This window comes from Panthera onca, chromosome A1, assembly GCF_046562875.1.
Source record: "Panthera onca isolate mPanOnc1 chromosome A1, mPanOnc1 haplotype 2, whole genome shotgun sequence".
Lineage (NCBI taxonomy): Eukaryota > Metazoa > Chordata > Mammalia > Carnivora > Felidae > Panthera > Panthera onca.
The window spans coordinates 220,301,465-220,318,391 of NC_138339.1; the positions used below are offsets into that span (position 1 = coordinate 220,301,465).

A 16,927-nucleotide genomic window follows, 5' to 3' on the forward strand; every position below is an offset into this window, starting at 1 on the left:
TCTCTGAAAGAGAAAAGGATAGCATGGGGTGTTCAACAGCAAACCTTTGACTGACAAGAAACAGAGGTTAAATGTTTCAGTTGGAGTAACAGTTCTTCCCCAGCTTTGTGGGACTTCTTAGAATTCATTAACAAAGAAACTAGCCAATTCTGTGACTTAGATCTGACACCCAGGCCCAGGTGAAGGCGTCCATCATGGAGGTCGGGAGACATCTTTCACTGCTGTTTCCAGGGAACACACGGAAGAAAGAAGCAAAGAGTACATAAAATATCCAATGCCCGCACAGGCTGTCCAGGAATACATAACTTCACTAACCACGGGCACTCTGTTAGGCTACAGAAATCAACTTAACATTATGGAATAACTATCATTAAACTTACTGTTATTCTATGCCCAAAACTTAAAAAGGAAAAGGAATTTTAAAAGTATGGGGCGATGGGGTGGGGGTGCAGGGGCAGTGAGCCTAGGTGGCTCAGTCGGTTAAGCATCTGACTTCAGCTCAGGTCATGATCTCATGGTTTGTGAGTTTGAGCCCCGCATCGGGCTGTGTGCTGACATTGCAGAGCCTGGAGCCTGTTTCGGATTCTGCGTCTCCCTCTCTCTCTCTCTCTGCCCCTCCCTTGCTTGCTCTGTGTGTGTATGTGTGTGTGTGTGTGTGTGAGTGTGTGTGTGTGTGTGTGTCTCAAAAATAAATTTAAAAAAAATTTTTTTAATAAAAAAAAAAGTACATCAGGGACACCTGGGTGGCTCGGTCAGTTAAACATCTGACTCTTGATTTCGGCTCAGGTCATGATCTCAAGGTTCATGAGACTAAGCCCCAAGCCTTTAAACATCTGACTCTTGATTTCAGCTCAGGTCATAATCTCAAGGTTCATGAGACTAAGCCCCAAGCCTGTCTCCGTGTTGACTGTGCAGAGCCTGGTTGGAATCTCTCTCTCCCTCTCTCTCTCAAAAAAAAAAAAAAAAAAAAAAAAAAAGAAGAGAAAGTACATCGGAATTTAAAACATTGATAATAGCAATAATAGTGTCCTCACGGCATTGGGGAAAAGCCAAAGTACATTACTTTACAATTCCCTAGTTGTTGAGGTCACAACCTGAGCCAAAATCAAGAGTCGAACTTTTAACGGACTGAGCCACCCTGGTGCCCCTCCCTAATTGTTTCTTATAAGAGTGTTTGATTTCCTCAGATCAATTCTTTGCAAGCAAAGATGACCCTCAAATGAGTAAATTTCATAGATTCTGTATCCAGCAGTCAACTGGCAGGTGATGATCCAAACATATCTCTGCATTCAAACAACTAGCAGAGAAAATCTCAATTACCTGAAGCCATTTTAATTGATTTTTTAACCAAATTTATTTTACCTAACTGCCTTTGAAAGGAGCTCATAGTCACTTCGGTTGACATATATTTCATCCAAGGAAACTGATAACAACCGAACGTTTGTCATTAATGGTCATCGTCACAACTCCCACGGAACAGTGGCATGAGTTGGCACAGCCTTCTCCCCTGCCTTCAAGATGCAGAGGGAGAACCCTACTGGGACTGAGACAACCGCAGTGGCCACGAGGACGGTGAGGGATCACATCTAGAATCTCACCCTGCCATTACCGACTGCATTCTTTTGTCTCTTGGCGTCGTGAACTTTGGTGTCACTTCCTTTTTCTCTAATGGCAAACCTTCCCGTGCACTCATCAGTGCAGACCCCTTGCTGCTGCCCCCCCGCCCACCATACCCACGGAGAAGTTCCAACATTCTAGTTTCTGGAGGAGGCCACAATGAAAAGGAAGCCAATGGTCATGCCAGACTAAATCCTAGTCTCCCAACCCCTGGGGACTCCTCAGGGACTTGACATGAAAGACTATACGACATACTCCCTTCCCAGCTTAGCCCCAGTCCAAGCTACAGCGGGAAAGGGCCTCTTACTGATTCATCAAATACAATGTGGAAAGGAAAAGCATTGCAGAATGTCTTCTGTTCAATCCAGAGACGCTCGGGATAAACGGGCACAAAGGTGTTCACAAGATGCCCTGGATGTAGAAAAAGAGAGTCCTGTTCAGAGGCCGTTCACGCCACCAAGCTGACACAGAGCAGAGCTTGGGGTAGTGTCTTAAATGTTTCATGGCCACAGAGCAGTCCCCACTCTCTATCAGAGGCCCCCTTGGCGTCTCCAGATGGCCACAGCGATTCTTCCAAATTAAAACAAACAGAAAACTTGCTACTGGGTTAAGAAGCACCCCCCCCCCGCCCCCCCAGCCCCTGCCAAGTTTCTGCCCGCCGCTGAAGAGTCTCTGGGCCAATTGAGTACGTCTCGCCAGGAAAACAGAGCCGGCATTGAAACGGTGACAGCCAGACAATGAGCTGGCGGAGCAGAGCGTGTGTGCCCGGCCCAGCGTCAGGGACATTTGCCATGGAGCTTTTTAGACTGACAGTTTTGGGTGGCACATGAAAATTTAACCAACAGCCCTATTTGGCAGGGGGTAGAGATTCGAAATGGAGCCTTTTTGATATGAAAATCTCCCAGACAAAGGATGTCAATTGCGTGTTTGACTCGCTTGCCATGGCTTGAGGGACTCAAAATGCAGCCTTCTGAGCCCTGCAGACCTCCTCCCAGATGCATGTCACCGTGACCCACAGGGCATGATGGGGAGGGCTCTAGCTCCCCGGCTCCCCACAGGGCGGGGCTCTCATTCTGGCTCAGCCATTAGGTGCTGATCATGAGACGGGCTCAGTGTCAACAAGGGCGCCTTGAAAGCCTGATGCCTTCATTTTTCACATGGAAGATGGGGGACCTTGTTCAAGGTCATTCAGCTCCTGAGGGACAGAGCCAGAGATCTGCTTTCTTGGCTCCTAATCCAGTGTCCTTTGCACTACTGGATACTGTGGTTATTAACCACAGGCTTCCTGGCCTGAAATGCATCCCAGTCCAGAAGGCCTGAGAAGCTGTAGAAAATTCACTGTTCTTGAGAATATGTCAGTAGTCATTCCTCCTTCCTTTCAACACAGTGACCAACTGGGACAGATTCCCCTCCTCTCTCCGGTGGCTTTCCCTGACTACTGGGGAGACTGTGTGTCTGTGCCACCCAGCGCAAATAAAAGGGGCAAAGGAAGGCAAGTTAGAGTCTGATGTTTGAATGCGTAAGACCATGCCCGCCAAATCCAAGCTCTGCAGAAATCAGTGACGTCATCATCATAGACGACTTTGCCCAGTTGTGTGCACCAATGATTCTGCTCTGAGAGCCAAGGTCAGGAGAACGGCCGACTCACCTTTTCCGAACATGACTATACTTCTCACAACTTCCCAGTGGGATTTCTTCACAGGGCAAACAGAGACACTCAAATATTTCTCCTTCATCCTAAGGAAAGCTGCCTCCAGGGCCTACAGGTGGCAGGGAGAGAAGCACACGTGTCTGATCATGTGACTGGTCGTGTAACTGGAGACACACAAGCCCCTTCTGCTGTAATTGGGACCAGAGGAACAGCAAGGCCTTGCAAGGTCATTGTTAGCAAGACATTGTTATCCCCAAGATTTTTATCTAATTAATCCTCATGTTGTTTCTCTGCCAAAGGCAGCAAGAACTTTTTTTTGCAAATCTCAAGACAGGGCTGGCAGAAAAATGACACCTGACCATCTTGTCTTCTTGTGGTTGTAGATTCTGTAGCAAACAGGCTCTGAGGTGGGCTTTGAATGCTCTAAGATATCAACACCGTGGGCTCCAGGAACCACAACATTATCTGGATATTTGTATAAGCTGTGCGGACACAGAGAGCTGTGTACCTAATAATGTAGTACCTAAATAGATAACGTTCACTCCACAAGTTGCAACTGAGGCAGCCAATCCCAGGATGGCACATTGACTCCAGACTCCTAACTGGCCCCAGCTACGGAAGTGGGCACTAAGGACTTCAAAAGGTCAATTTATTTTGGAAGGATTGCAAAATAAGCCACCAAATCCAAATTTCCGGCCTTTATATTGGTGTTTTCAGAGGTGAAAATGTTCCAGGCTAAGTTTCATCCCAGAATACTTCCCAATATTTATCCAAGTTTTCTTAACCCAGACGTTCTCAACGAGGAATGATTTTTGTCCCCCACCCCTGCCTTGGGGATACATGGTGATGCCTGGAGACATTTTTGATTGCCACAACTGAGGAGCGGGGAGCGGGGGTGCTATTTGCATCTAGTGGGTAGACTAGCAATGCTGCTAAACACACACAGGACAGGCCGTCATAACAAAGAATGATCTGGTCCCAAATGCCAATAGTGGAGATCGAGAATATCTGCCTTAAATCCACTATGAGAAGGTCCATTTGGTTCTGTTCTTTGCACAGATTGTTCCAAGACCAGTAGATCCAATGGGAGGATCTGTGCTCTCTGAAGACATAGCAAACCCAATACCTCTTGGTCCCTCTGGATATCCTGATTGCCTTTTAACCTGTTTGGCTTTGCCCTTCCCATCTGGCTGTGAGACTTCTGTACAACCAGAAACACAACATGCTCTTTCTTTCTTGTCCTCTCCTCTTCCTTATTCATGCTGAGGATATCCATGGTCACATCAATGTCAAAGAAGTCTTTGGCCACAGCCTCAATGATACCTGCAGCAGAAGGACACCTACTGATGAGGGATGGCAAGAGGCAGATATGTCAGCTAAAGTCATAAAATAATCAAGTTATACAACTTCAGATGAACATTCCAGGGTTCACTAAGTCCAGGCCTTGCATCAAGACAGGGAGCATACGGTAGATTAATAAAATTCAAAAATAAAATAACTTACAGGTAGAGGTTTAAGTTGTACATGTCTGGATACCAAATATATCCCTGCCACTCTAATTTCTAGCTCAGCATCTATTCATTTGTTTATTTCAGGAAGGCATTTCACTCACTAAACAAACACACTCTAGAAATAATGTAAACAACGTTTAGTTGTAAAAGCATTAAGGATCATGTTTTAAAAAGAGGTTCTCCAGAAATCTATCCCCGGGTTATAATATAAACATGGGAAAAGCACGAATGAAGATGTTCACCACAGCACTGGTTACAATAGCAAAAGAGTAGCACCAACTACAAATTCAACAGTGGGGCCTGGTCAGTTACCCTATGAAATACCGTTCGGCCTTTGAAAATGACTTTTAAAGACCATGTAAAAACGGGGAAGGATGCTTTCTCCATAATGCTGAATAGACAAGAAAGATTGATACAAAATAATATATGCAGAATTATCATAACTATGTAAATACCTAGTTTAAGATGTTAAAATAAAAATGGAAATTATTCCTCCTTTTGGCACTTTGGGAACTTATTTTAAAGCCTCAAAGACTTTGGAAGTAACGGTCAAGACAGCAAAGACTCAGATTATGGAAGAGCTGGTTGGCTATTAGCCATCCTGGAGAATTGTGAGGGGACCATCCCCCAGAGGCCTCGTAGCGGTGGGACTGGTTAAGACATTCCCATACCTGGTACGATGTGGCACAGACCGCTCCTATCAGAGTAGTAATGGAGAAGCATCCTCCCGTCTGCTTCTCTCTCCACACGGAACGATGGTGCGTTCATCTCCTAACCAAAAGACACGACGTGTTTTCTCTCAGTGAACCCAGGTTGTTTAAATTATGCTCTTGAGGCTTTGTGAAACAACGGTGCTTACCCATTATAGCACACAGAACTATACCCCCAATCACATAAAATCCACTATGGTTTTGGGCACCCTATGTCAGGAATTTGATATTATCCCTAATTCCCTAACCCACCCTAGATGGCAAGTATTATCTCCCTTTTAAAGAGAAGAAACAGGCTCAGTGGAGTCAAGGGTAAAGGAAGGGAGGAACAATGTTTGGACCCCAGTGAGCCTTCACCACGCGTGTTGCTTCTGCCCACACTCCAGGGCGGGGCCAGCGGCCGTGCTCGGCCTGTGACCCAGGGACCACGGGCATCTTCACCCTCAGAAAGATCAGGCGCTCAGAGCAATTTGGAGAGGCGTTGCTTTCTCATCCTGGAAGTAGAATGCCGTCTGCGGTCTAAAGTCGCTCATTTGGAAAATCAAGATATGTCAGAAGAGATCCTCTTTCTCTAGGAATAAATGGTGACGTTTAAGTATGCACCATCTCACAGTAGATGTACGTCAGGAAATAAGGATGGAGACTTCACCTGGGGGATCCCCGAGAGAAGCACCTTTCTCCCCGACCTGATGCGTAGGCAGCTGAGTACCCCGGCTTACAGCTTGTGGTCTGAGCGAGGGAAGAGTTTAAGGAGCTGGGCTCCTACCAAGATCTTTGCTTCCTTCTATGGTGGGAGGGTTTCCACTTAAAATGAGCTTCTTTTAAAAAACAAATGTATTTTATCTTTCAAAAGCATATACATAGAGAAAGTATATGTTTGCATGTATGTGTGTTTGCATCTTGATTAAATCTTCCGAGGATTTGAGGTGGCACATATAAAAAGTATGAAATAAACCAGGAGATTAAAGGCTATTTCAAAAACTTCCATCCAAACTCTCCACCGTGAAAAAAATAACCAGAGTCCAGAAGGGGCTAAAATGAAAATTCGTGTGCTCTTGCTACGTTGTCTCCCCTCACTCGTCGCCCCCAGCCGAGGCTGCTTCCCAGAGGCACTTCCCAAAATTTGTGCTTTTAATTCTTCTGGTAAGTGTATCTGACTCTCTAAATAGTAAGATTGTACTTCTATTTCTTAGTTAAAATAGTGTCTTGCAAAAGTAGAGAATCAGGGAAAAGGGAAAATAATGGGAAACAGACCAGAGCATGGTCTTTGGAAACAGACACGTGGGGTCATGTCCTGTCTGGGCCACCACAACCCAGCAACTTGGGGCAAGTGTTTGACCCTTCTGGACCTGTTTGCTCATCTGTATCATGAGAAAAAAAAATCAGAGTACCTAATCTTGGTGTAAGGAGGACAATTCAATGTTTATAAATTACTTAGCCCCACACCTGCTTCATAATTAGCACCCAATGAAAGTTAGCTTAAAAAAAAAAGAAAAAATTAAAGGCACAGCTACAACCAGAAATGTATGCCTTAAGGCACTGGCAAATTACTAGAGGCAAACATAGAGAAAAGTCAGCATTACCTTATTTTATTTTTGCTTAAAGAGACAGAACATTCCGTCCAGCGTAAAACATTACGGAGCTACCAGGTTATTATTGCGTGTATTTTATTACGGCTTGCATATTATAACACTGATATATTTTATTCACCTCATTATGTGCAAAATGTCCTCACTTCCACCCTGAGAAGTTCTCTTCTTTAGCATTGACTTTGGCACGGGAAGGAATGACCGATGATTGCCTCAGAGGAAAGGTAGTGGAGCTGTGTGCAAACAATGGGCGGTGACTTCAGACCCTCGGTCCCATTCACACTTATTCACAAGAGTGGCAGTAATATGGTAACTACAGTATCTGGAGCACATCCATGAATTAACACGAATGGGAGACTATTAACATTCTCCAGAACCGTGACTTGAAATATTAGCCAAATTTTCAGACGAAAGATGTCATATTAAGGAATCTTATGGGAGATTCTGGAAGGAGCCTAACTGTACTTCTTTGTGTCTAAGTGCAGTGCTGTAGCAAAGAAATTGGAAAGGAAGCTGCCACATAAATTATTGTAATTTTTAAACCGGCTGTATTGAACAGAGAGAAAAGAGAAAAGAAGGAAGTTATTATTATTTATGAAATGCCTTCTGTAAAGTGATTATGACGCTGGGGACTTCCACATGTGACCTCTTTGAATTCACACAATATATGAGATAGGAGTTTTTTTCCTATTTACTCCTCTTTGTCTCTGTGTTTTCCCAATGCCTAAAATAGGGCTTATTACAGAGTAAAGCCTCAATACATATTTATGAAATGAGTAAAGTGAAAAAAATCAAGGGCCAGAGAGGGCAAATAACTTGTACAGGATCACACAGCTAGTAAATTGCAGAGCTGGTCAGACAGCGCGGTAGGTGCATCTGACCCCATATCCAGGGCTCTTGCTATCCCCTTGCGTAGTTCCCTTCATTGACAACAGGACAGACCCACCTACTCATCCTGTCTGAAGTCAGTTAAGGTTTTTCTTATTCCTTGAAATATGGAGAAATATTCCATGAAAAAATTGAGAAAATAATAGTTTTCCCATTGAACACGTATAAGGGTGCACTATGGTTGATGAGTCACTTTAGCACACACAACCCCATTTTACCCTCACGACAACCCTTCAAGGGTGGTTAGGAGCATTAAATATAAAAATAGTGGAGAAAGAGACTGGTAAACTATAAAGGGCCCTAAAAATAAGTACAAATAATTCATATAAGATAATAAACTATTATTAAAAGCTACGTAAATGCCCGTTTGCCTTTCTAATAAGGCTGTTTCTTTTCTAAAAAAGAAGAGGAAGTCTAGGCGTTTAAATTCCCAACGATGCCTACAAACAAGAAAGCCAAGGAATGAATTCCAGAAGGATATATCCCAATAGGGAAATTAGTTTCTTAACACCTCAGGCGGTCACCCCGCGGGTTAATCAGCATTGGATGGTTTCCGACTCTGGCTCTTGGCCCTATCAAATCTTTGCTTCTGATACGTGAATAAATGAATCTGGCTACCGAAGCTATTTCTCAGCTCCATCAAAGCCGGGAAACCTGAGGGGAGATTTTGCAAGTCCACTACAACCTGATTGTTTCCCCGTCTTGGTCCCCACTGTGATCAGTCTTCCAGATCTAATTCCAAGCCCACACCAGCGACTGTCAGAATAGACCATCCTCTGTCACAAAGCCAACCTCTTCAGCTTGTCCCTCATTGGTTGTTGCCGGCCAGTTAATAAAAGTGGCCCACAGGTATTCATTTTCCATTCCTTTCCCCAGGGGACTCCTGGCACCTCGAACCAGGGATCCTGCACGTCCCTTCCAGCTGCACCCCTCTCGGGGCTTGTGGGAAGATGGCCCGGAACACCCACTGGCATTTGCTTCGTCACCGAGCCAACAAGACTGGACTCAGATAGCCTTACCTGATAAGATAGTGCGAGGTAACTGTGGAGGGCATCTAGGTTTTCAATAAACTCCGTGAGGTTTCCTCCCAGTGTCCGTAACATCCTATCGTAGCCAGACATCTTACAGAATTTAAAGAAATATTCTCCAAAGAGTCTCAGAATGGCTTCCATGGAGACACCTGCGGAACCCAAAGCACACCCCCAAAATAAAAGCACCTGCAAAATGTTTGTTCTCATTCTGGGGGTCTTCAGTGATTCCCAAAGAGTTCAAATCCCGGCTGTGTGATAACACAACTGAACATCTCCCTGAGGTTTTACTTTCGCCGTCAGTAAAATGCCAATAATGACATCCCTGTCTCGGGGCCACAGTGAGGCACCCAGTGCAGCCCCGGCGTCTGGAAGGTGCTCATTAAATGTGAGTTCCTCCTACCCCTACCCCAATCTTTTCTGTGGTCCCCGTGGCATAAATCCCTCTCCGGTCCAGAAGGGGATGGGAAGCTGTCGTATTCCCATGATGGCTGAGTCTGGCACCCAGAAGGAGGCTCGCCCTGGGCAGGGCAGTGTATGGTCCTCTGCGGTCTTCCCTACTACCTCTGGACATCTTCAAATACTATGGCTTTAAGCAAAATAAAAAGCTATCTCTGAGAAAGAACTAATACTGCGACTACAGAACAATACTGACAAACTTATCTCCAAAACCCGCAGTGGCTTCCCCTTTCTCTCTCACCCTCTCCACATCCTGGCGTCCCTGTGGGGTGCACTTTTCACATCGCATCCTTCATAAAGATTTCTCTGAATATCCCACATCACCCTGAGCACCCTCCCGAAGTGCAGCATTTTGTTTTCTTTCCAACTCTGCGATAACTCTGACGGGCGATGACCGCACACGACACGTTTTCTGGGCGATACACAGCACAGGTGCTAGATACATACCTGGGGGCAGACTTGTAGCTCTAGCTGGAGCTTCTGCCCCTGTCTGCACTGTTGCAATAGACAGCATGTGATCGGTGGCTTTCTAGAGGGGCGGAAGTGTTTTTTCAGGATGTTTTATAATTCCCGAAGCACTCAGTCATTAAACGCTCAGTAATCAACATCACCAATTATTTTGCCCAGTGCTTGCCAGAACCTTGTAAGGGAGATGATCTTATTACCATGTCCCCTTTCTGAGGGTGAGTGTCAGCTTTGTAAATTCACCCAAATCACGCAGAGTGGCAGAGTTTCTAAGTCTAAATTCGGTAATTCCCAGACCAAATCCCATAGCCCCTGGAGCAGCAATGAAATAAGAGGTCTCCCGCAGGGTGAGGGCTACTGATGGGTTGTCATCATTGACACAGGAGACAGGGCGTTCACTGATGTTGGTGGCCTGGCACATCTGTGAGAGAACACTCTCATATTTCCTGTGGTATGGTGACACTGGTAGGTCTTGGGGGCTGGAAGAAGGTCTGGAATGCCCAGGTTTATGGGAGTCCTGAGGAATTCACAATCACCATAATCCTTGGCTGGGTCCTGTGATGCTCTGGCTGGATCTAGAATTCCAGCAAGGGGCTTTCCAATGTCTTGAACTATGTGTGTAAGAGCAATCCTTGCATGGGTGGCAGGGGACCAGAGAAGGTCTGAGCACTTCCCAGCCTCTACCTGCTTCCAGAGATGGTCTGAGCAGCTCATCCCTATAGCTCATGTCCACACCTAGACTATTGGGCAGGTAATTGTTCTGCAGTCTGAACAGGGTAGAGTCCCCACTGAGTTGGCCTGGTCTTATCAGGGATGAGTTACACATACACCCCAAGAATGTATTAGCCAGCTCTTTTGAATCTAGACAAAGCTTGGGATGGCAGGGCAGAGGTGGTAATGGCTTACGTTAACTGCCTCTGTTGGGTTCTCTGCTTGTGGGTCCATCCCTAACTGGATGCAGGCAGGCTTGTCTATAACAGCAATCAAGAGCCACCTGCTAAGCCCCAAGGAACTGAGAAAAATTCCACTCAAGTCCTTTCCACTGCCTATGAGTCCCTGGGAGGAGAGATCCTGAAAAGTACACGGACAGGTGTGGAATCGTTCCTTCCTCTTCCCTCCCTCCCCCACTCCTTTCCTGCTAAATCTAGCTTGTTCAGGCTGAGAAAAAACAGCTGTGCTGCGCGTCCCCCCAGGCTGGAGCTCTAAGCAGGTGCATCCTGTTACCGGCCAAGAAAGCACACGTCCCAGAGGCCTCCTTCTCCCGGGGAACCACGCTCAGGAGGACTGGGCTGTCAGCAAGCAAGGTATAGTAAAGTGACGGTGGCAGGCTTGTGTAGAAAGAGCATCTGCTTGACTTTTCTTTCAGGTCTTTAAACCTACAAAACTCCACGAAGATGCCCGTTCCAGACCCTGTTATTTTGTTTCTGGGCGCCCAGCTCTGTTAATAGGAAAGGACGGCTGGCTCGGAGACTGTTGCTTAAACACGGATCTCGGGTTTAGTTGTGGCATTTTCCATCCGTGCTGGGTTTGGGGCTTCTTCTCAGATTCTTGACTGAGAATGTTTGTCTAGCAGAGGACAAAGGTCACTAAAAAACCAACTCCTGTGTTGTGTTGTTACACAGTTTCATCTCTGTGAATTTAGGATTGCGTGAGTTCTCTTAAGTCATAGGGAGTCAGGGACAGATAGGAAATGGCAAGAAAATGTGAAAACTGAACAAGCCATGCTATAGGTGCCTTAACATATTTTTTAAGAGTGCACGTGAGCATGAGCAGGGGAGGAGGAGAGAGAGAGCGAATCCCAAGCAGGCTCCACACTGTTAGTGCAGAGCCTGACGCAGGCTTGATCTCAGGAACCTGGAGATTATGGCCTGAGCTGAAATCAAGAGCCAGATGCTTAACTGACTGAACCTCCAAGTGCCCCCATATTTTTTTAATGTTTCTTTATTTTTGAGAGATAGAGACAGAGCATGGGCAGGGGAGGGGCAGAGAGAGAGGGAGACACAGAATCTGAAGCAGGCTCCAGGCTCTGAGCTGGCAGCACAGAGCCTGACACAGGGCTCGAACTCACAAACCGTGAGATCATGACCTGAGCCAAAGTCAGATGCTTAACTGACTGAGCCACCCAGGTGCCCCGTGTTTTTTGATAGTGCAAAGGAGAATCTGTAGTATGCTTAGTATTTTATCTTTTGTGTAACAAATCTGGGGAAATAAGGAAATATGCGTCTATCTGCTTATTTGTGCAAAATTAAACACCAGGGACTATTGAGATGACTTACCTACAGGACATTGATGGGAATGAGGTAGAAAGGCTAAAAAAAATTGTGGGGGCTGGGGGTCTGACACATTCTGAGCATAACTATTTGAACGTTTTGGTTTGGGGAATCATGTTAATGACTCGTATAGTGAAAATAAAGAAGATAAATACAGTCAATAAAGATTGGGAAAACCCTGAGATAGAATACAAACAGAAACAGATGAACAGAAAAGTATTTGAACAGAATAGTTTTGAATGATCGAATTACCCAGGAAAAAAAAATAACCCAGTGATATTTGAACATAGGATTCAGACTGCTTTGTCTTCGGGCTAAAGACAAAAACAAAACCAAAAATTGACTGTAGTTACTACGTTTCCTTCCCAAGATGGTGGTGAGCAATTCTGAAATAACTTCCTGAACATTTGAGGATTCATCCTATAAATAAATATACTATGAATAATGGGGAACAGGTTCCTCACTGTGTGAGAAGGAAGTTACAATTATGGAAAGGGGAAGAACAGAATGAAGTCTGTGGGAGTGAATTAGCAAATCTACCATAATAAGACCACAGGACTCATCATGGTTTTAGTTGGTTGGATGGATGGGTGTGTGTGTGTTTGTGTGTGTGTGTGTGTGTGTGTGTGTGTGTGTGTGTGTGAGAGAGAGAGAGAGAGAGAGAGAGAGAGAGAGAGAGAGCAGGTCTCCTTGCAGAAATGGCAGATTTCAGGTCTGGAACACGGAAAGGATAAGGTGAGCCTATAACATCTAGTCATGCCAGAAAGTTAATAAGTAAAGGGGACCTGGGTGGCTCAGTTGGCTGGGTGTCCAACTTCGGCTCAAGTCATGAAATCACGGTTCATGAGTTTGAGCCCCACATGGGGCTCTGTGCTGACCGCTCAGAGCCTGGAGCCTGCTTCAGAGTCTGTCTCCTTCTCTCTGCCCCTCCCCTGCTTGTGCTCGCTTGCTCGCTCTCTCTCTCAAAAATAAATAAACATCAAAAAAAAAAGAAGTAATCAAAGAATGATGATGTGCCTAAAGTGGAAGGGCTCCCACGGGATAAATCTTGGAGAATTTGAGCATCAAAAAAATAATGAAAGCAAAGGTCTACAACCTTTTTAAAAAATAAGAATCCAGAGTTCACACTGCTACAAATAAATGGGAAAGAGGGAGAAATTCTTCTTTATAGTATAAATCCAACTAATAAACATAAAAAATGATGTACCATTTGGTCACCATAATTATGGTTTCAGGCAAAAATCACCAATGAGTACTAAAATTGGGGAGGGAGGGGTTTGAGAAACGAGATATTTTCATAGTCTCGATGTATCCTCTCCCAAGCTACTGAATTTAAAAGGGAAAGATAGGAACTTTCAGTAGAGAAACCTGGCAGATCCCACCTTAAGCAATCAAAGTTAGTACCCGTAATGGGACAATGGGACAAATGGACATCGTATACCCCCTGCTCTAATGAACTGGGAAGGACAAAATATCACTTCTGTGGTCTTCCTGCCAAGAAAGCATAACCTGAATTGAATCTGGAGGAACTGTCAGATAATCTGGAATTGAGGGGCCTTCTACAAGATAGCTGACCAGAACGTGCCAAAGACACGAACGTTAAAGGACACAAAGAGAGACTCAGGGACTATTCCAGATGTCAGAAGATGAAAGAGATGTGACAGCTGAGATGATCCAAGGTTTTCTTTTGTTCTGAAGGATGTCATGGGGACAACTGGAAAAATCTCAATAAGGTCTGCAGATTAGATAATAACCCTACACAAATGTTCATTTCCTGAGTTTGATAGTTGCACTGTAGTTATGTAAGAGAATTTTTTAGGGATACCGAGACATCATATCTGTAACATACTAATGATTCAGGGGAAAAAATACATAGATCTGGAGAGAAGGATAGAGCCAATATAGTAAAATGTTAACATTTGGGCAATATAGATGAAAAGTATATAGGAATTCCTTGTGCTATTCTTGCAAACCTCCTGTGAGTTCGAAGTTATGTCAAAGCAGAAGTTTTTGCTGATTGTCCTGAAAAGACCTTAGTAAATCTAATACAGAAAGACCACAAAGACCGCATTTATCCACGGCCAGCTGAGATACAGCTGGATTCTGGGCCTCTGTAATATTATGAATTTTGTTAGGTATAATCAAGGCATTATGATTATGTTTTAAAATGTCTTTATCTTGTTAGAGACTCATACTGAAATATTTATGGGTAAAATTATGGGAAACCTGAGATTTGCTTTAAGACATTCCAGCAAAAACAAAACCAGAAAAAGGGTGGAGGGACCAGAGAAATGAGACAGGATTGGTGAAATATTCATAATTATTGAAGCTGGGTAAAGGATACAAGCACTTGAATGTACAATTCTCTCTGCGTGTGTGTGTGTGTGTGTGTGCGTGCGAAACATTCTATTAAAAGGGTTGTTTGGGGGGTTCTTTTAATGGAAGACATCTTTGCTGGAAGAAAAACAGCTGTCGGGAAATGTCCATTTTCTAAATGCTTGCCTTCCTAGAAGAAGTATGGAGTCTTTTAAGAAGCTTTTCAATTGGAATGATATAAACTCAAATGTTCTGACTTAACAAGCCTGGGTCTTCAGCAGCACCAGGAAATGTTTACTTCTTCCTGGTGACAGCTCAAGGGACTGGAAAGAGAAGAGGTGGGCTGTCCAGGGGACAGGATACCCTCTAAACCCCGAGCGGGGGCTCACAGGCAGAGGGAAGCCAGAGACACAGCTGCCTATTCTGGGCCTTCTGGGCATGGGGTCCACCCTTATAGGGACCCACCTCCCATCACCCAGATACAGGCAACAAGAGCTATTCCTCTAAGGGACCCACCTGAGGCACCCAGAGAAAACACGTGTTCTTCCACAAGACAGGCAAGTGTACGCGGTATGTTTTACAAAATTTCCCATCGAAAATGGGCAGTTTTTCCCCCAAGGCTTATGTATCCAGAAGAATAAATCTTCAGATGTCTGGAAGGAGCCCTTCATCTAGCATACTCTCCTCAAATAATATCACCTAAGCCAGGCATGAGATAATGGGTGGGAGAAATCTTGTTGAGTAGGAGAAAGGAGTTGAAGAAAAGCAGGAAACAGCTACCCACAGGTTGCAAGGAGGAAACAGACTCTAAGCTCGGAGGGTTGGGGTCCAGAGGTAGCAATAAGTTTACCAGGGCATAGAGAAAAGGCAGCTTGGCCGTGGACCACACCAGCTCAGGCGGGAGGTCCTCTGCGGTGATGAAGCAGTCTCACATAAGCCTGGTAGGTAACAAGTTGCCTGCTTCCTGGCAAACTTTGGAACAGAGAAGTTGGTCTAACCAGGACTCCACTGGGTTGGGCTCGGGGAGGGGGACAAGGAGAGGCGTCTGCTCCATTGAGTATTCAATGGAGCTGTGTCAGGCACTTTGCTCACATGATTGTGCTTCATCTTTAGGATGGCCCTCTGAGGTAGGGGCCGTAGGCATCGTGGCTAATCACCAATGGGGGATTTGCCCTACGTTACATTACTGGGGACGGTACGGCCAGGGGTTCTACCCAGGTCCGTCCGACCCCAAAGTCCTTGCTACAGACCTGGTGCCCACCAGTCAGCTGCTCCTCTAGCCCGTGTGCTTCAGCACGGGGCTCGGAGCCAGGACGCCAGAGTTCAGGCCTTCTTTTTCAGTTAGTCACTTTCCTCAGTTACTTGTCCCACCTCCGGGGGTCGTGGGAAAGATCAAATGTTATAATGCCTGATTTGGGGACTTTGTAAATTTTATGGTGTTACTCTTCTTTTAAAGGAAGTGAGTGCAGAGAAGGCTTGTTGGCATTTGCTGATAGCTAACTGTTGAAACACATTTTACTATTGGTTTCTTAGCAAGCAAAGTCTAGACCGACACAGCTGTGCCAAATGGCTGTTGTGTGTTGTTTTGCATTTTGTCACTTCAGATCACTAATAACCCACTTACACACTAAGTAGGCACTTATTCATGTAGAGAACAATGCCTTATGCAATGCTTAACCTGCCATCTGGTCCCATCCTGAATTATGCTAATGGAAAGCACAGAGCTATGCAGTGGCAGAATGGTCTGGAGAAGGCCCAACAATTGCTTAAAGGTAGGGAAATTGCATTCCGGAGCTCACTCAGAAAGCAAAGCATGGACTAGTGGTAACTAGCATGCTTTTTTCTTTGTCTAAGGGAAGAGTTTGTCTCAACTGACCAGTGTATTTTGTTAAACAGTTAAATGTCCTTCCTGTAGACTTCCCCACCACCGGCAGGGCCATGTTCCCTCTCTGGCTCATGGAATGTTATGTGTATGTATGTATTTGTGTGTGTGTGTGTGTGTGTGTGTGTGTGTGTGTGTGTGTGTATGTAGAGAGAAACCATACAGCCCATGTTTCTCAGAGCTATCCAGATTCCAACACTTAGGCACATGTTCATTTGATTTTGCATCCTAACTTTTTATTTGAAAAACGCATTCACCATATATATATACCCCTTCAGGTATAGGCCAAGAGATGTTATGGAAATAAGCAACAAGAAGCTAAAGAGAGAAATCTCAGTGATAGACTTTGGCTTTGGGTAGAAAGCCCCACACACTATAAAATCTCTAAAAGTCTATAAAATCATTGCTGCCTCCAAATATATTGGTTGGTTTGGAACTATGAGCGCCTGAGGGCAGGTATGGGAAGGCATCTCTCTACTAAAGGTACTACCACCCCAAATGGTGTTCGCGTTCACACAAGTACAAAATGGCCTGAGTGTGA

General features: G+C 45.0%; 1 long non-coding RNA gene across 3 annotated transcripts in view; it reads left to right on the forward strand.

Annotated features, from left to right (window-relative positions):
- The window catches only part of LOC132682114 (uncharacterized), a 67,736-nt gene that overhangs the window by 27,215 nt on the left and 23,594 nt on the right, over positions 1 to 16,927 (forward strand). For 2 of the 3 annotated variants that reach the window (XR_014137423.1, XR_014137421.1), the window contains exon 2: positions 11,067 to 11,222. The exons of the other annotated variant lie outside the window; for it this stretch is intronic. This is a non-coding gene — a long non-coding RNA (uncharacterized LOC132682114). The remainder of the gene's footprint in view (positions 1 to 11,066; positions 11,223 to 16,927) is intronic. 3 annotated transcript variants of the gene reach the window in all.